General features: G+C 49.6%; 1 protein-coding gene across 1 annotated transcript in view; it reads right to left on the minus strand.

Annotated features, from left to right (window-relative positions):
• LOC139042504 (annexin A11-like) overlaps nt 1–15,721 on the minus strand; it is a 41,531-nt gene extending 25,810 nt beyond the window's left edge. Inside the window, exon 1 of the mRNA XM_070501070.1 lies at nt 15,475–15,721. The gene's annotated coding sequence lies outside the window, so the exon portion shown is untranslated. The remainder of the gene's footprint in view (nt 1–15,474) is intronic.
• Nucleotides 15,722–15,955: the final 234 nt, after the last annotated feature.

Consider the following 15,955-nt stretch of genomic DNA (forward strand, 5'->3'; position numbering starts at 1 on the left):
CAGTACAAAACTCAGTTTGGGTGGGCTCAGGAGTAATGAATTATCTACATTCCTACCTGGTGCACCTCCTGGCGCTGCTGGGGAGATGAGGAGTTAGTCAGCCCTCAGCTAGTCCAAGAAGCTCCCGGCCTCCATAACACCATCCTGGGAGTGCTGGGCACATTCCTCCCCGGGTCACTGCGCTGGACAACAGGAGGCAACGACCCAGAGCAGGATAAAAATGGGGCCTGAGGCAATACAGAAACGTCTACTTAAGGTAGTCCAGTTCCAAGAATCTCAAATGGAAAAGGATCCCAACCAGTGACCTGAAGCCAGGCCCTCACTTCCTCAACCTCCCTACGCCATGTGCATGACAGGGGGCTTCACCCCTCAGGACTCTTCCTTCCTCTTGGATTTTAGGACTCCTGAAGGGGATACCTCTTTAGATTTTCACCCCAATCCTAGATTTACGGACACCCAAGATGCCACACTGGAAGCGATCTTGAAGATTCTCTAGCTTCCAACCACCTTGCTTTTGGACCTAAAATACATCAGGGACATGGCTTACTCAAGTCACAAATGTATAGGGAAAGGGTCCATGGTAGAACTTAGTCTGCTGAGAGCAGAGCTTGCCTGCCTTCCCCTAACAGTGCCATTGTGCAAACCTGTGACCATTTTAAACCAGGGCTAGGCTGGTTTGTTTGGTGGTCCCAGCTGGTGCTGCCATTGGTGACTTACTTTAAGACTCCTCCAAGGACAGAAGGAAGACAGTGCAGTAACTGTGCTCTGAACCAGGTCAGCCAAGACCATTCCTCATGGCAAGGAGGTTCCAGAAACCCTCAGGTACCTTGGCTCACGCCAATTCCTTCTCCCCATCCTGTGGGGAGGGGACAAGAGAAGCGAGGCACAGCCCCAGCTCTGCTACATACAGTCATTCAAAGTCTTGCTCAGGCCTAACCTGACCCTCCATGTCCAGCTCAGCCTTGCGAAGCACAAACAGGAAGCATGATGTACAGTGCTTCCCGAACCGTGTTCTTGGACACCATCTTAACATTGTGCAAGTTGAGAATTTATCAGGTACCCAGTTAAAAAAAAGAGAGAGAAAGATTGGTTGTCCAAAAGCGTTGGAAAATGCTGCCTGCTATATCCCCTTCCAGGAAAGTGCCAATTCATGATAGCGTAATAAAGGTCCTGAGAAGTCCTATAACAAAAGAGCCTGCTTAACTTTATGCCCAAATTTCCAAAACTCATTAGGCAAAAATAATATTAGTTAACATTTATTGAATACTTATTATGTACTAGGCACTGTTAAGTGCTTTACATGAAAGTTAACTTTACGACAACTCATTAAGACAAATACTAAGATTATGATCCCCATATTAGAGATAAGGAAACCAAGGTATGGAGAGATTATGTAACCTGCCCAAGGTTACAGCTAGTAAATGACTGAGCCAGGATTCAAACCCAGAGAGCCAGGCTCCAAAGCCCAGGACTTTTAACCCCTCTGCTGTACTTCCTCACAGAGCCTGCTGGCCCCAGAAACTAGGATTTCAAAGACGGAAAGTAGAAATACCTGTTTCACCACGATCCCAGGTACTTCATTAAAGGCAGCATAGGGTGTTGGGAAGAACAAACTCTGAAGCCAAACTACCAAGTTCAAATCCAGTTCTGTTCTCTACTAGGTGCGTGATCTTGGGCAGGCTACTTAACTGTTCTGGGCCTCAGTTTGCCACATCTATAAAATGCAGATACTAATAGTTTAATATCAAATATGTTCTCATTATATCATTTAACTTCTCATTATATCAGTTTCCCCAATATAAAATAGCAAAGAGGATTAGAGGGTCCCAGAGGACCCTGGGCCATTTGATAATACTCAGGATGAGAAACGTTGGGGCAGGGAGGGGGTGGGATAGGGGAGTAACAGGAGAGGTGGGGAGAGTCAGGACAGTGTGAATGGCAGGGGAGGGGAGGAGTGGAGCAAAGTGTGCTGGTTCCTTCTCCGAAACCAAGCCCAGCCCTGTAGCAGCAAGTCCTGGGAACGGCTGTGTTGGCTTTTCCAATCTCCCCAAGGAGAAACCACCAACAGGAAATTGGCAATGTTTTCTTTCCATCCCCTCTATAAGCCAGGTGCCCAGGGGCTTGGTTCAAGCACCAGGAATGCTGGGGGGAGGGGGGTGTAAAGACAAGAAGCTGACAGTAGGGGGAGGATGAGGGGGGAGCAACTTTGAAAAGGCCTCTTGGAGAGAAAACCTGCCTGGGAGGAGGGACCTGTGCCTTGGTCTGCACAAAGCCCATCCCTGCAAACAGCCAGCAGTCTGCTGTCAGTACTTCTACTCTGTGCCCCTGCCAGGACAGAAACCATCTCTCTCCTCTCGGGACCTTTCCAGACTAGGTCCTTGGAACCGAGAAGGGGAGGGAGGCAGGAGGGACTATTTAAAGGTACCGGGAGCACACACAGATTGGCAGGTGAGACCTCTCTACCAACTCCTCCACAGCACAGCTCTCTGGCAAACCTGGGTCCTTCCTGTTCATGGGAACAGTCCCCTTTGAGACCTGCCCACACCAAATGGGCTTCCAGGTAAGCCAACACTTAGTCAAATGCCAACCCCAACTCAGGATTTCTGAGGAGTGGAAAGCAGGCCACAGAGGGGGAAGGTGAACCCAGATATGGTGTCATTATCTGGCGACACCCAGGCCCAGAACATGAAGGGGCTCAGGCCATGGTCCTCGTAGGTGCCAAAGTTCTTGTGACAGACACAGTAGCAGCGACAGAAAAAGTCCCCTACCCAAGTCCTAAGTCCAAGGTGTGGTCCGGACCTAAGGAAATACTCCATCCCCCCGGAAAAATAGGGAAATTGTGGGTTGTGTTTCTAAGTACAGTTCAGGCTGGAGAGACACATCTGTGTCTTTGTTTCACCACTTTCACATGGGGGAAGCTGCTCCCAATTACACCACCTAATCAGAAGGGGCTCCTCCCAGGACCAGCCTGAGAAACAAAGTAGGAGGGACCAGCAGATGTCAATCAAGCACAAGTCCCAGAGGCATCTGAGCCCTCCAGGCTGTCTCCCCTCAACCCCCGCTTAGCTCTCAAGGCTCTCCATTTCCTGCAGAATCCAACCCAAGCACCGTTTCCCCAGGATCACCTTGGCCCACAGGGGTGCAGCAGTTACTGACTGCACAACGTGACCCTTCAGTGCTCAGCTGGAAGGGAACTTGGGGAGCTCCTTCTCTGAACTCTTCCCACGTCTGGATGGGAAAAGGTGAGAGTGGCTCATCCCAGGTCACACAGCCTAAGCATCACTGACACTGGGTCTGATAACATCCATCCCCAGATTCTCTACAGGCCCTTTACCACCCCAAATTACTCTCGCCCACACCCTATGCCAGTTCCCCCATCTTCACACAACCCACCCTCCCTCCACTAAGAGCCACAAACATCACAGGATGGTCACAAGAGACTTCTCCGTTCTGCTGAATGAATTTTTACCCATGGTCCACACAGCTCTGACATCATCTTCCAACACAGCTGCTAGGAACAGGGTTTGGAGTCCAATGACAATGATTCCAATTCTAGCTCTACCGCTTTCAGGCTATGTGACCTTGGGCATGTCACTTGACGTCCTTCTGTAAAACTGGGAAAAATACATCCACCTTACTATGCGGCTGTGAGGATCTGATGCACTGATATATACATATATAGCTATCCACCACGTAGTTTATTAGCATATAGGAGGTGCTAGGTTAATTTTAACTTACTCCCTAAGAAGTATTAGCCTGGGAGCTAGGATCTGGGTCCTAATTCCACCATACCTTCACTAGACAATTTAACCTCTCTGAACTTCTAAGCTGTCTGCAAAGATATGATCTGCCCACCTACCTTGGAGTTACTGTGAGGACTAAATGACGTAAGATCAGGAAAGACCTCTGTAAAGTGTGGGCAGTTCTCTTCACTCTGTGACCAACTCACCCAATGTCATTCTCTCCCGAGTGGCCAAACAGGACAAGCTCTGACGTTTAGAGAGGGGAAAAAGGGTCGTCAAAGATCCTAGACATACACCCAAACTTGTTCAGTCTCTACCAGATGTCAGCCCACACACTGAGTGCCATACCTAACCAATTGTTATGGTCACAGGGTACCTCAGGACAATGTGGGGAAGGGGAAGAGCAGAGAGGGGAGGGTTTTTCAAAGCCTGAGATGAAGGCACCATCAGGTAGGTCCTTCAAAACCATCCTAGACAGTCCACACCCTGATCCCTGAGAACCTATGAAAATGTTATCTTCCATGGCAAAAGGGACTTTGCAGATGTGATTAAGGTTACCAACTTCTCGATTATCCAGGTGGACCCAATCTAATTACATGAGTCCTTTCCTGAGCAGAGAGCATTTCCTGCCTGGGTTAAGGATGAAAAGAAAGAATAAGGAGAAATAAGGATGAAAAGAAAGAAATAAGAAGCATGAGAGGGTTTCCATCCATGGAGGAAGGGGGCCATGAGCCAAGGAATGTAATGGCCTCCAGAGGCTGAAAAAGACAAGCAAACAGATTCTCCTCTAGAGCCTCCAGAAAAGATATAACCCTGCCAATAAACACCATGAGACCCATGAGACAAAACTGTAAGATAGAAAAGTCATGTGGTCAAACGGTACAGCCGCTGTGGCAAACAGTAGCAGAAGTTCCTCAAAAAATTTAACATCTGATCCAGCAATTCCACTTCTGGCTATATACCCAAAAGAACTGAAAGCAGGCACTCAAACATATTTGTACACCAATGTTCACAACAGTTTTATTCACAAGAGCCAAAAGGTAGAAACAAACCAAATGTCCATCAACAGAAAAATGGATAAACAAAGTGTGGTATAAACATAAAGGAATATTATTTGGCCTGAAAATGGAAGGAAATCCTGTCACATGCTATACCATGGAGGAACCTTGAGGACATTATGAAAGTGAAACAAGCCAGTCACAAAAAGATACATACTATATGATTCTACTTATGTGAGGTACTCAGAGTAGTCAAATTCAGGGACAGAAGTAGAACTGTGGGGGCCGGCCCCGAGGCTGAGTGGTTAAGTGTGCACATTCTGCTTCGGCGGCCCGGGGTTCGCCGGTTCCCGGGTGTGGACATGGCACCACTTGGCAAGCCATGCTGTGGTAGGCATCCCACATATAAAGTGGAGGAAGATGGGCACGGATGTTAGCTCAGGGCCAGTCTTCCTGAGCAAAAAGAGGAGGATTGGCAGCAGATGTTAGCTCAGGGCTGATCTTCCTCAAAAAATAAATAAATAAATAAAAATTTTAAAAAGATATTAAAAAAAAAAAGTAGAACTACGGCTGCCAGGGGCTAGAAGAAGGGGGGACGGGAGTGTTATTGTTTAATAGGGGCAGAGTTTCAGTCTGGAAAGATGAAAAAGTTCTAGAGATGGATGGTGGTGATGGTTGCACAATAATGTGAATGTACTTAACACCACTGAACTGTATACCTTTTAAAAATGACTAAAATGGTAAATTTTATGTTATGTATACTTTACCACCAAAAAAATTGTGTTGTTTTACGTCACTAAGATTATGGTCTTTTATGGCAACAATAGAAAACTAATACATACAGTGACCATTGCTTCTGTCTTTCCCTCCAGATCCTCCCATGATATTCTCTTCAAAAAGGCCTCTGCTTTCTTTAAACAAGAGATCTGTGCACAAGTATACCTAACTCAGCAAACTTTCTTTGACAAAGAAAGCAATAAACCACCAAGATCACAAAAAGACCATTAACCAAGAAAGGAGGGACCAGGTGCTCACCTTTCCTGCATGTCTAGAAATAAGAGCTCAATAAAGCTTTGCTCACTTGTATTATCAGTCAACATGAGTCACCTGTGTGGCCAGGCCAGCCCCACCTAGCCAGCAATGCAAATACTCCAATGGGGGGAGGTTCAGCAGTGTGATCTGCATGGGCGGGGCAATCACACCCAGTCAGCCAGGATCACACAACTGAGATGCCAGAGGTCACTCAGCCCTAGAGATGACTCAGTTCATTCCCACCCACCCCACCTCAGCTCTCATTTCACAAGTGGGGAAACTGACAACCAGAAAGGAGGAAGTGACATGCCAAGGTGACACAGCAAGATCCTAACAGGAATGGCCCAGGACCCCCACCTCCTGCCCCTAAGCCAAGAGCTCACTGTCCAGAAGACAGGATGCCAGCCAATCGCTGGGTTTTTACCAGCATCTAAGGGGGGAGGTCCAGGTTTTGTGGAGCTTATGCAGTTTTAGAGACCTTCTTCAAGAAAAAGAATACACAATATCTCTTTTTTTGCAAATTTTACAATACTGTATGACTTTGTGAGTTCATTGCTAGGGCCCCTCCTAGAGCTTTGGAAGGGCCACTGGGGCATGAGGGGGATGGCTGAAGCTGAGAATGAAATTTCATTAGATTCACAGTAATTCCACTTCTGGGCTCAGAGAGGCACTCAGCGCTGGGCTAGACTCCCCAGGGACAGAAGGGGAAAAGAAGTCCTGGCCTGCACCAGGCTTTCCCTCTAGACGGGGCGATAAACACAAAGAGCAGTCACAGGAAAATACCCACGCCACGTTGAAGAGCCATTCCCCCAGCAAGAATAGAGATGAAGGCTGAGAATCAAGACGTCTGCTCTTTGGGAACTGAGAGGAAGGGTGGGAGGGGTGTCTAGAAAGCTGGCTTCTCTCTGACGGACCTTGGCAAACCTAAGGCTCTCCTGGGCATCTCCCTCCCTCACCTACAAAACAAGTGAACCTGTGAGGGATCTGTGGTTGTCGACTTGTGCTGCCCAGAACCTGGGGCTCTGGGAAGATTTTGTAGTTGACGAACATTCATTTCTTTGTAGGGAGGGGGTAGGTCTGAAAAGAGACTCTCACCTGATTTAAATTTTTTTTAAATGGAAAAATAAGAGATCTGGCAACATGTCCATTTCCATATGGTAGCACACAGCTAGGGCTACAGGAGCTGTCCCCTTCAGCCAGGTGTGCCTGCATCAGCTGCCCACTGTCCCCACTGGGCTGTCCCTGCAGACAGCTGCACTTGTAATCAGAGAAACCAATGTCATCCAGGGCCCTGCTGGTTAAGATGCGATGAGCCATCTCACCTCCATATGAAAGTCACTAACAGATCCTCTCTCACAGTAAATTGGGGGAAGTGGGGTGGCAGATAAAACTAAATAAAGATCTAAAGGCATCAGGGAGAGCCCTGGGCTCTACTAGGGAGACCCTGATACACCACCGCCAAGTTCTTGGAAAGGCTCAGTCCCTTCAGACCCAGAAGACCTGAGAGAGTATCTATTCCAGCTCCATATGGCTGAGGTACCCCTGCCTTACCTAGAAGCCCCTGGAAACCTCTCCTGCAACTACCCATGGCTGCTCTTCTAATGGTGACAAAGGCCCCAGCCAGCCTTGTACAGCTGGAAGCTGAAAAGAAATCCCTACCAGAGCCTATAGATCACATTAGCGGAGAAGATTCTCTCAGATCTCCACTATGGGCTGACCCCTGTGCAGGAGGGAGCCTAAGCTCAGCTAAAGGGCCGTGGGCCAAGAGTTACACTGTGCCATGGCAAGAAAATGGAAGGTTCCCACAGATACATATGTGATGGAAAGAACTGCAGGAAATGCATGTCCGAAGCTCAGCCAAGCCATTATCTCAGCACTTTCCATCTTCATGACTTCTGCTCAGATAGTCCCTCTACCTGGTCTGTCTTCCTTGTCTCCTTTACCCCTTCCTTAAGCCTATGTCAATCCTGGCCTTCCTTTAGGACAGATGGAGCCCTAAATCCTTCAGGAAGCCCACCCTGATCTCCTCACCCACATTATCGCTCTTCCTGGAATTTATCAGCACTTGACCTAAAATGTTTCCTATGTCCTCTAGTGTTCTAATAATACTCCCCTTTTCCCAGTACCTATAATAGGTACATATATTACCTCATTAACCTTCACAGTGTTCCTCCAAGGTAGGTATTATCACCTCAAGGGAACTAGGGTTCAGAGATGATTCTTGACAAGCAAGCGTCACACACCCAACCAGTGCTAGAGCCAGGATTACTTTTTCCTAGGCCTCTCAGTGACAGAGTCCGTGCCCAGGCCATAGGACAGCACTCTCCACCTCCTGCCAGCAGCTAGCACAGGGCTGGGCACAGTGAGGTCCTTGACACACACCAACAGGACACCAGTGGACCCTGATTGATCTCTTCCACCCTGGGTGGCACCTGTTCCAACGACCTCTTTGATCAGGGCTTCTGGGACACGGGCTCCAGGAATTCTAGGGGTAGAGAAGACACATGGAAGACATTCCCCTTTCTCCCTCCCACAGCAAGGCAGGACCTCAAGTGACTTGGGAGGGTGTATGAACATCCCTCACTCTGCTGGGAAGGTGTACATGGCCCTCCCCTCTGCAGGCACTGCAGAGCCCTAGTGCCCTGCCTTCATGGGGCTCTGCCTCACCTCTGAGGTATGGGTCATGAGTGCCAGTAGGCCACAGAAGCAAGCCACAGAGCCTAGGGCAGCATTCCACCAACCCTGACCATATTTTTCCCAGACTGAACAAAAAGCCTAAGGAACGTACTGTTAAACATTCAACTCCCTAGCTACGCGCCATGAATTAAGAATAGCTGGAGCCTATGTCAATCCTTAGCCAGGCAGTGGCTCAGACCCTGCCTCCAAGGGCTGGCACCGGAGCAAAGAAGGCTGGGAGAGTGGCAAGGGGGCAGTGTCCAGGCCTCACCAAGGGGCTGAACTTGAGCCAAGCTGGGTCTGAAAGACACGTCTTAGAAATAAAGTCAATTCCCAGTGCACTGGCATTTGGATCACATAGAAATCCTAGAACGTCAGAAACAGAAGGGGCCTTCATGAGATCATTTGGTTCAACTGGCTTATTTTACTGAGGTGGGAGCCGAGGCCCAGAGAGCAGAAGGGGCCTGCCTGAGGTCTCAGGATCAGCTGGGGGCAGGACACACACTAGAACCATGTTTCTCAGTTTCCAGGCTGATACACCACGGCGCATGATGGCTCCCCTCCAGCCAGCACACCTCAGGGCTCCAATCCACCTTCCTGGGCTGGAGAATGCAGCTTGGGAAATGCAAAGGCTACCCTGGGAAAGAGAGAGTGACACAGTGACTCTGCTGCCTCCCAAATAAAGTCCCATATAATCAAGCCACACAGAAAGCATCATCTGCTCCAGGGAGGCCTCTGTAAAGTTGCTTCTCTCCAGCTTCACCTCCCTGTGAGTTAACAACAGCAGAGAGTAGGGGTCGGCAGACACTTGTTCTGATCTCTCTAGGGTATCAGGAGATGCACGGACCAACAGCCCCAGCTCAGTTCAGGGTTCAAATGCCCTTTGCCCCCAAACTCTCCTGGAAAGTCACTTGTGTGTAATACCTTAAAGTGAGGAAGTCAAGCTGGGAGGAAGAAGCACAGCCAGATACTCTCCAACCTGAAGGTGAGTCTTGGAGGGGCCAACCTAACCCCATAGGGCCTGTAAGATCAGGAGGTGGCTCCAAGTGGCAGAGCGCACAGCTGCCAGACGTGACTATCGGGAACAGCCTGGAAGCTGCTGACTCTCAGAACACAAGCTTGCCTCTTATTCACCAGCCCACAGGATCGAAGCTGCCACGCTTCCACTGCCTGCTGGCTGGCCACTGTTGTGACATACCATTGCCACTTCCTAACTGAGGAATACTGGCTTAACCAATGGCAAGACTGATAAGCACAGCACTGGTTCCAAATTAAGGAGAGCAGTGGGTGGTGTTCCAGAAATGTCTGGTTATCCCCCTCAACCATCTGCCCCCTCTTGCTTCCCTAACAGCCTGGCACATGGCGACCCCAAATAAGGGCTATATTTCCGAGCCTCCCTGGGAGCTAGGCAGGGCCATGCCATGAAAGTCAGCTGTCCTGGGCCACACAGGGTAGGGAAGCACTTAGAGCAGCACTACCCAAAGTGTGGTGCCCAGACTGGTGGCTTCAGCACTGTGTGGGCACCTGTCAGAAATGAGAATTCACAAACCTCACCACAGACCTCATACATGCTCAAGTTTGAAAACTCCAGCCCTGGAGAATGCTGGAAGCAACTCTACCCAAGGAGACTGGTGCCTAGACAACTTCACGGAACAGACACTTACTAACCCTGAACTCCAGTTTCTCAAGAGAGAGCGAGCAGCTCTTCTCCTAATTCATGACCAAATCTGAATCCTAATGCAGGTAGGGTGGGGAAGAAAGATGATGAAAAACTTAACCAAGATAGCAGAAGTCAGGAAAGAAAGAACAACCAAATATATAACAAATAATAAATAGGAAACAAGATGCAGGGCCGGCCCAGTGGCCAAGTGGTTAAGTTTGTGTGCACCACTTCAGCACAGCAGGGTTCACTGGTTCGGATCCTGGGCGCCAACCTAGCACCACTCATCTGGCCATGCTGTGGCGGCATCCCACAGAGAACTACAATGACTTACAACTAGGATATGCCACTACGTGCTGGGGCTTTGGGAAGAAAAAAAAAGGGAAGAAGACTGGCAACAGATCTTAGCTCAGGGTCAATCTTCCTCACCAAAAAAAATAGAAAAGAAAAAAGAAAATAAGATGCAAGGAATAAAATCCACACAAGCTGGGAGGCAAACAGTCTGAATTCTCTAGCAAAGACAGAAACTACCAAATCTGTTTTGTTGTTATCATTGCGTTCTGCCATCTTCCCCCTAAACCCCAAGTCATGTGCTGATTACAAGATAGACATTTTTTTTTTTCTGAGGAAGACTGTCCCTGAGCTAACATCTGTACCAGTCTTCCTCTATATGGGATGCCACCACAGCATGGCTTGATGAGCAGTGTATAGGTCTGCCTCCAGTATCCGAACCTGTGAACCCCAGGTCACTGAAGCAGAGGATGCAAACTAAGCCACTATGCCACTGGGCTGGCCCCAATTTTTTTTTTTTTACGAGAGAAAGAAAGGTTAAAAATTAAGGGTTGGCATATAACCCAGCTATCTCACTATTGGATATTTACCCAAAGAACTGGAAATCAACAATTCAAAGAGACTTATGCACCCCTATGTTCATTGCAGCATTATCCACGATAGCCAAGACATGGAAGCAACCCGAGTGCCCATCGACAGATGACTGGATAAAGAAGATGTGGTATATACATGCAATGGAATACAACTCAGCTATGAAAAAAGACAAAATCATCCCATTCGCAACCACATGGATGAACCTTGAGGGCATCATGTAAAGTGAAATAAACCAGACAGAGAAAGACAAACACTGTATGATTTCACTCATATGTGGAATATAAACAAACTTACGGACAAAGAGACTAGTGGTTACCAGGGGAAGGGGGTGGAGGGTAGGCACTAAGGGGTGAAGGGGCATACTTATATGGTGTATGACAAACAATAATGTACAACTGAAATCTCACTATGTTATAAGCTATTATGACCACAATAAAAAAATGAAGAAAAAAAATTTATGTCAACTGGAACCCCAAAAAGATAAAAATAAAATAAAATAAGGGTTGGGTAAAGACATATTAGGTAAAGACAAAGAAAAACAAGAAGTGAAAATATTAATATTAAAAATATTTTGAAGACTTTTCAACAATCCTGCCTCAGTAGGCTGAGAGTTTTTTCCAGCCATTTGCCTTTATCTGGAAATAGGACTTAGAAAACCACTCACTAGGATTTCATGGTACAACAAGGCTTAGCCATTCCAGTCCCCTGAAATAGTTTATGCGACTTAAAATGCAAGCATAGAACAGAGCATAAGACGGGCCCAGTCTTCATACGGCCCTGAAACATTTTTGTGTACTAACTATTTTGTCATATCCCTTGGGGAACAGAGAAAGTCCTTCCTGTGGCCTCAAAAGGGGAAGGAAATGTGTAACAGCAAGTCAGAGCTGTCTATCTCGGACCTACAGGAAGGAGGCAGGAACTGCCAAGGGAGAGAAGCAGTACCCAGGCCTATCCCTGGGGTTTGCAGGCAAATCTCATTTTACCCATCCCTTCTAAAAATCTGGCTATCATGGGGACCATGGGACCACAGGCCATCCACACTGCTAACTTCTCAGGGTGCAATGGGAATAGGAGGATGACTGGTTGAGGAAACAGAAGCAAATACCCCCTCAATGTGGTCCTCCACCAGCATCACCCAATCTTTCTCCTCACCTTCAAAACCGACATTTTCAAAGCTTGTCTACACTCAGTCTCCCAAGATCCTCACCTCTTGCTACTCCTCCACCCATTCATTCCCACCTGGCTTCTGCTCCCATCATCCCACCAAAACAGCCACAACTTAAGGTGTTGAATCTCCTCCACATCACTTCCTGTGGCAGCAATGGCCTCTGCTGACCAATGCCTCCTACTGAAGCAGACTCACCCTGGCTTCTGTGATATGACACAGTCCTGGTTTTCCTTCCCCCTTCTGGCTCCTTTATAGGCTCATCTTCCTTTACTCAGCTGTTCTAGGTGAGTTCCTCAATCTCACCATGCCCTTGACATCAAACACAACCTAGACAAAAATATCTCTCTAGCCTATATCCCTCCTGAGTCCCAGACCCACCTGTCTACTTGGTATCTCAAACGCACCATGTCCAGAACAGAATTCATGATCTACCCCAGCCTGCAGACCTGGTTCTCATCCAGTGTCCGATGTCTCAGGGGAATCCAGGACAACCTAGGGAGGATGGGAGTGGCCTCTGCTTTTGTGCACACAGCACAGGGCTAGGCAAACAGTGGGTATGCTGAGTTCAACAGAAATATGCCTTGTCACCCACTTCCTAAAAAAAGCTGTGACCTTTTAGGTGGACACAACAAGCTCACATCTGCTATCATGAGTCCCCCCAGATACACACCACTTTCCCTCAAAGATGCCACTCCCCAGGCTTAATCTGCCATACTCCCTCTGCCTCCCTGTTAGCAGCCTTGGAGGTCGTCCTCTTCACCCTCCCTCAGACTGCTCTCATCTCACTGCCCTCCAAGCCAGCCTCAACCCATGCTCCAGGTGTAAGAGGCTGGCAGCACCTGACTTCCCTCTCAATTTCAAGAGTGAGTCCTCCCTTTTCCACTAAGGCAACAGGACCTTCAGGAGCACAAGCACACCACTGTGTGACATCAGACCTTTATGTCATGGAGTACAGGGTCAGGATCAGTTGGCCTAACTCGGTATGGTTTCACTGATTATTAGAAAGTTCCACTACTTTCAACAACTCCTTTTAAAAATGCAAATTCCTAACAAGGAAACTTCAGTTTCTTCATTTTCCCTAAGAGCTTTCCTATCTAGGCATCACTCAAATTTCTGGTGTTCTAGGGGCAATGGGGTCAGAAGGTGTTGTAGAGAAAAATGCAGAAAACCCTAAGCCTGTTTGCTTGTCTGTGATTGTGAAGCACACCCACACACAGACTCTCCCGACTGCCCCCATGGGACCAAGTGCCAGGAACAGGCTTTCGGGTGGGGGGGTGGCAGGAGGAGGCAGCGAAGAGAGATGACCACAGCATCTCCCACTGATCTTGGCCTTCTAGCAAAAGCAATCGAAATGGACCCTATCGATCATCCTCAACCTGGCTACATAAAGGAATCAAAAGGGACTCCAACTTGGCCTCTCGACCAGTGTCTACCCTCAGCTCTCAGTCTGGAATAGTTTCTATCTCACTCTCCTCACCGTTTTTTGTTTTGTTTTGTGTTTTTTTTTTGCCTATCTAAACCGAGCCTTCAAGGTCTAATATTTTACCAATAGAGAAATCTTACTCCCCTGGCCTGCCACTGTCACTCAACCAACATCTTCTGAGCACCTACATGAGGCAGGCACCTCGATGGCTCCCATAAGGGCTGTGATTAATAGGCAAAAATGGGGAAAGCAGGGCATTCCACCATGAGCTAAGACAGAGAGACAGGTTAGGAGAGGAGTGGCTCAACTCAGATGGATCTTCAGTTGCATGAAGGGAGTGACAGCTATTATTATTATCATTATATTACTATCGCTGACACTCACAGATCATTAGTTACACACCAGGCCCAGCTGTAAGCTTTACGTCTAATCTGGGTGACATCTACCTGGAACACACAGGTATAGTGTACCAGTCACCACCTGTTCTGACTGTTCTGTAGTGCCTGAGCTGTAAAGTCCTTAAATATAGTAACTCACTGAATCCTCACAATAACCCCAGGAGGCAGGTATTATTAGTACCCGTAGTTTAAAGATGAGGAAACCAAGGCACAGATACTGGTAAGAGACGAGATTAAGGAGGGATGCAGGAGCCCAAGGTAGTGAGCACCCAATGCCAGGGCAACAAACTGCCCTAGCACCTCAGCTGGCCTCTCTTGTCGGGGAACCCCTTGTAGCACAGAGAATGCCTTGAGGGAAGAGGCCATGTTAATCCTCCCAGAATCCCCAACAATGGACTGAAGCAAGGAAGGAATGAAGATCATAATCAGGCCAGTCAGGAGTGAGCAAAGTAGCATGCCCTGCCTGTCCAGCTCCTGGACTCAGCCTGACCCTGCCCTGCAAGCTTCTGTTCCTGTTGTGTGGGCAGGGCAGGGGCTCACCCCTCACGGAGCCACTCCATGCCCAGGTCAGGGCAGCAGGGAGCAAAGGAAGGCTGCGGGGCGACAGCAGAGTGGCTGGCTACCATGGATTTCTAGGGTCTGTCCTAAAACACCCAGTCTCCATAGACAGGTCACTCATCAGAGGGGCGGGGACAGAAACGTCTAGGGCAGACTGCTGCCAGCTTAGGCTAGCACTAGCTAGCTTAACTCCTCTCCAGTCTCTAGATGACGAACTTCACAACTCTCCTTTAAGCCAATAGACGGGTTTCTACCTTTTTAAGCCCTCAGAGGGCTGGGCTGAGCCGAGGGAGAGATAAAAGTCCAAGAATCCTTCCCTGAAAATGTAGTTTAAGATTGGAGAAGAGGGAAAGGCAGAGACGGTAAACACAGGTGAACACAGCACCTGGATGGATCCCACGTTCTCTCAAATAAGGTGCCTTACAAACTCCAGCACTAGCAGCTCCCAGGAATTTGTGTCCTTCCAGTTCCGGAGGAAAGTTCCTGAAGGCAGCCTCCTCTACTCTCTCCTCAGCACAAGTCTTTCCCAGAAGGGCACACATACTCTCGAGAACTCAGCTGGGTCAGAGGGCCCTGGGCCACCGGCCATCCCCCACACCAGCCAGTCGCCTTCTGGTCGCTTGTTCACCCAGTCCCAAGCAGGCCTAGGCCGCACAGGACAATCCCATGGCCCTACACACCAGGGTCCGGCCTGTGCACCGCCCACCCCACAGGGAGGGCACCCCCCGCCGCTTGTCTAGCTGAGCAGGCAGGCCGCGGCAGCCTGTCCGGGACCAGCTCTACACCCGTCCCCGCCCCCATGCTGTGCAACCAGGAAGCCGCAGGGCCAGGCCGGGAGGGGGCGCGGGGCTGTCCGGGCCTCATCTGCGGGGGTCGCGGCACACAGCCGCCGCCCCGTCCTGTGCCCCCGGGCAGCTGGGGACCCTCACTCACCGGGCCACTGGACAACGGGGCGGGGGACGGCGTGGGACGAACGGGGATGTGGGCAGCAGCCGCTCTCTCCGCGGGCGTTCGGGGTGCGGCGCCTTGGCTCAGCCTCAAGCTCCGTCCCACTCCCGCTCTCCAGGGGCACTTGGGACACTCCGGACTCCCGGACGCCGCAGCCGTCTGGGCGGGGCTGGAGGAGAAGCCCGCTGTGGGGAAAACTGAGCGGGCGCGGCCGCTCTAAGCGCCCCGGGGCGGGGCGGGGGCGTGGTCTGGGTGCGGCACCGCCCCCAGGTGAGAGCCCAGGCCAGTGGGTGGGGACCAGCCTCCAAGAGGCGGGGGAAGGAAGCCGTAGGCCTTCCGGCTCCCGAACTGAGGAGGGCACAGCCAGGGTTTGGAGGTCGGCGTGGAGCTTCTACTATCCTCCACCTCCCTCGACGGATCCCGCCCTACACCGCACTAGCGGGGAGGGAATTCCCCAAGCCCTTTC

This window comes from Equus asinus, chromosome 29 (genome assembly GCF_041296235.1).
Source record: "Equus asinus isolate D_3611 breed Donkey chromosome 29, EquAss-T2T_v2, whole genome shotgun sequence".
Classification (NCBI taxonomy): Eukaryota; Metazoa; Chordata; class Mammalia; order Perissodactyla; family Equidae; genus Equus; species Equus asinus.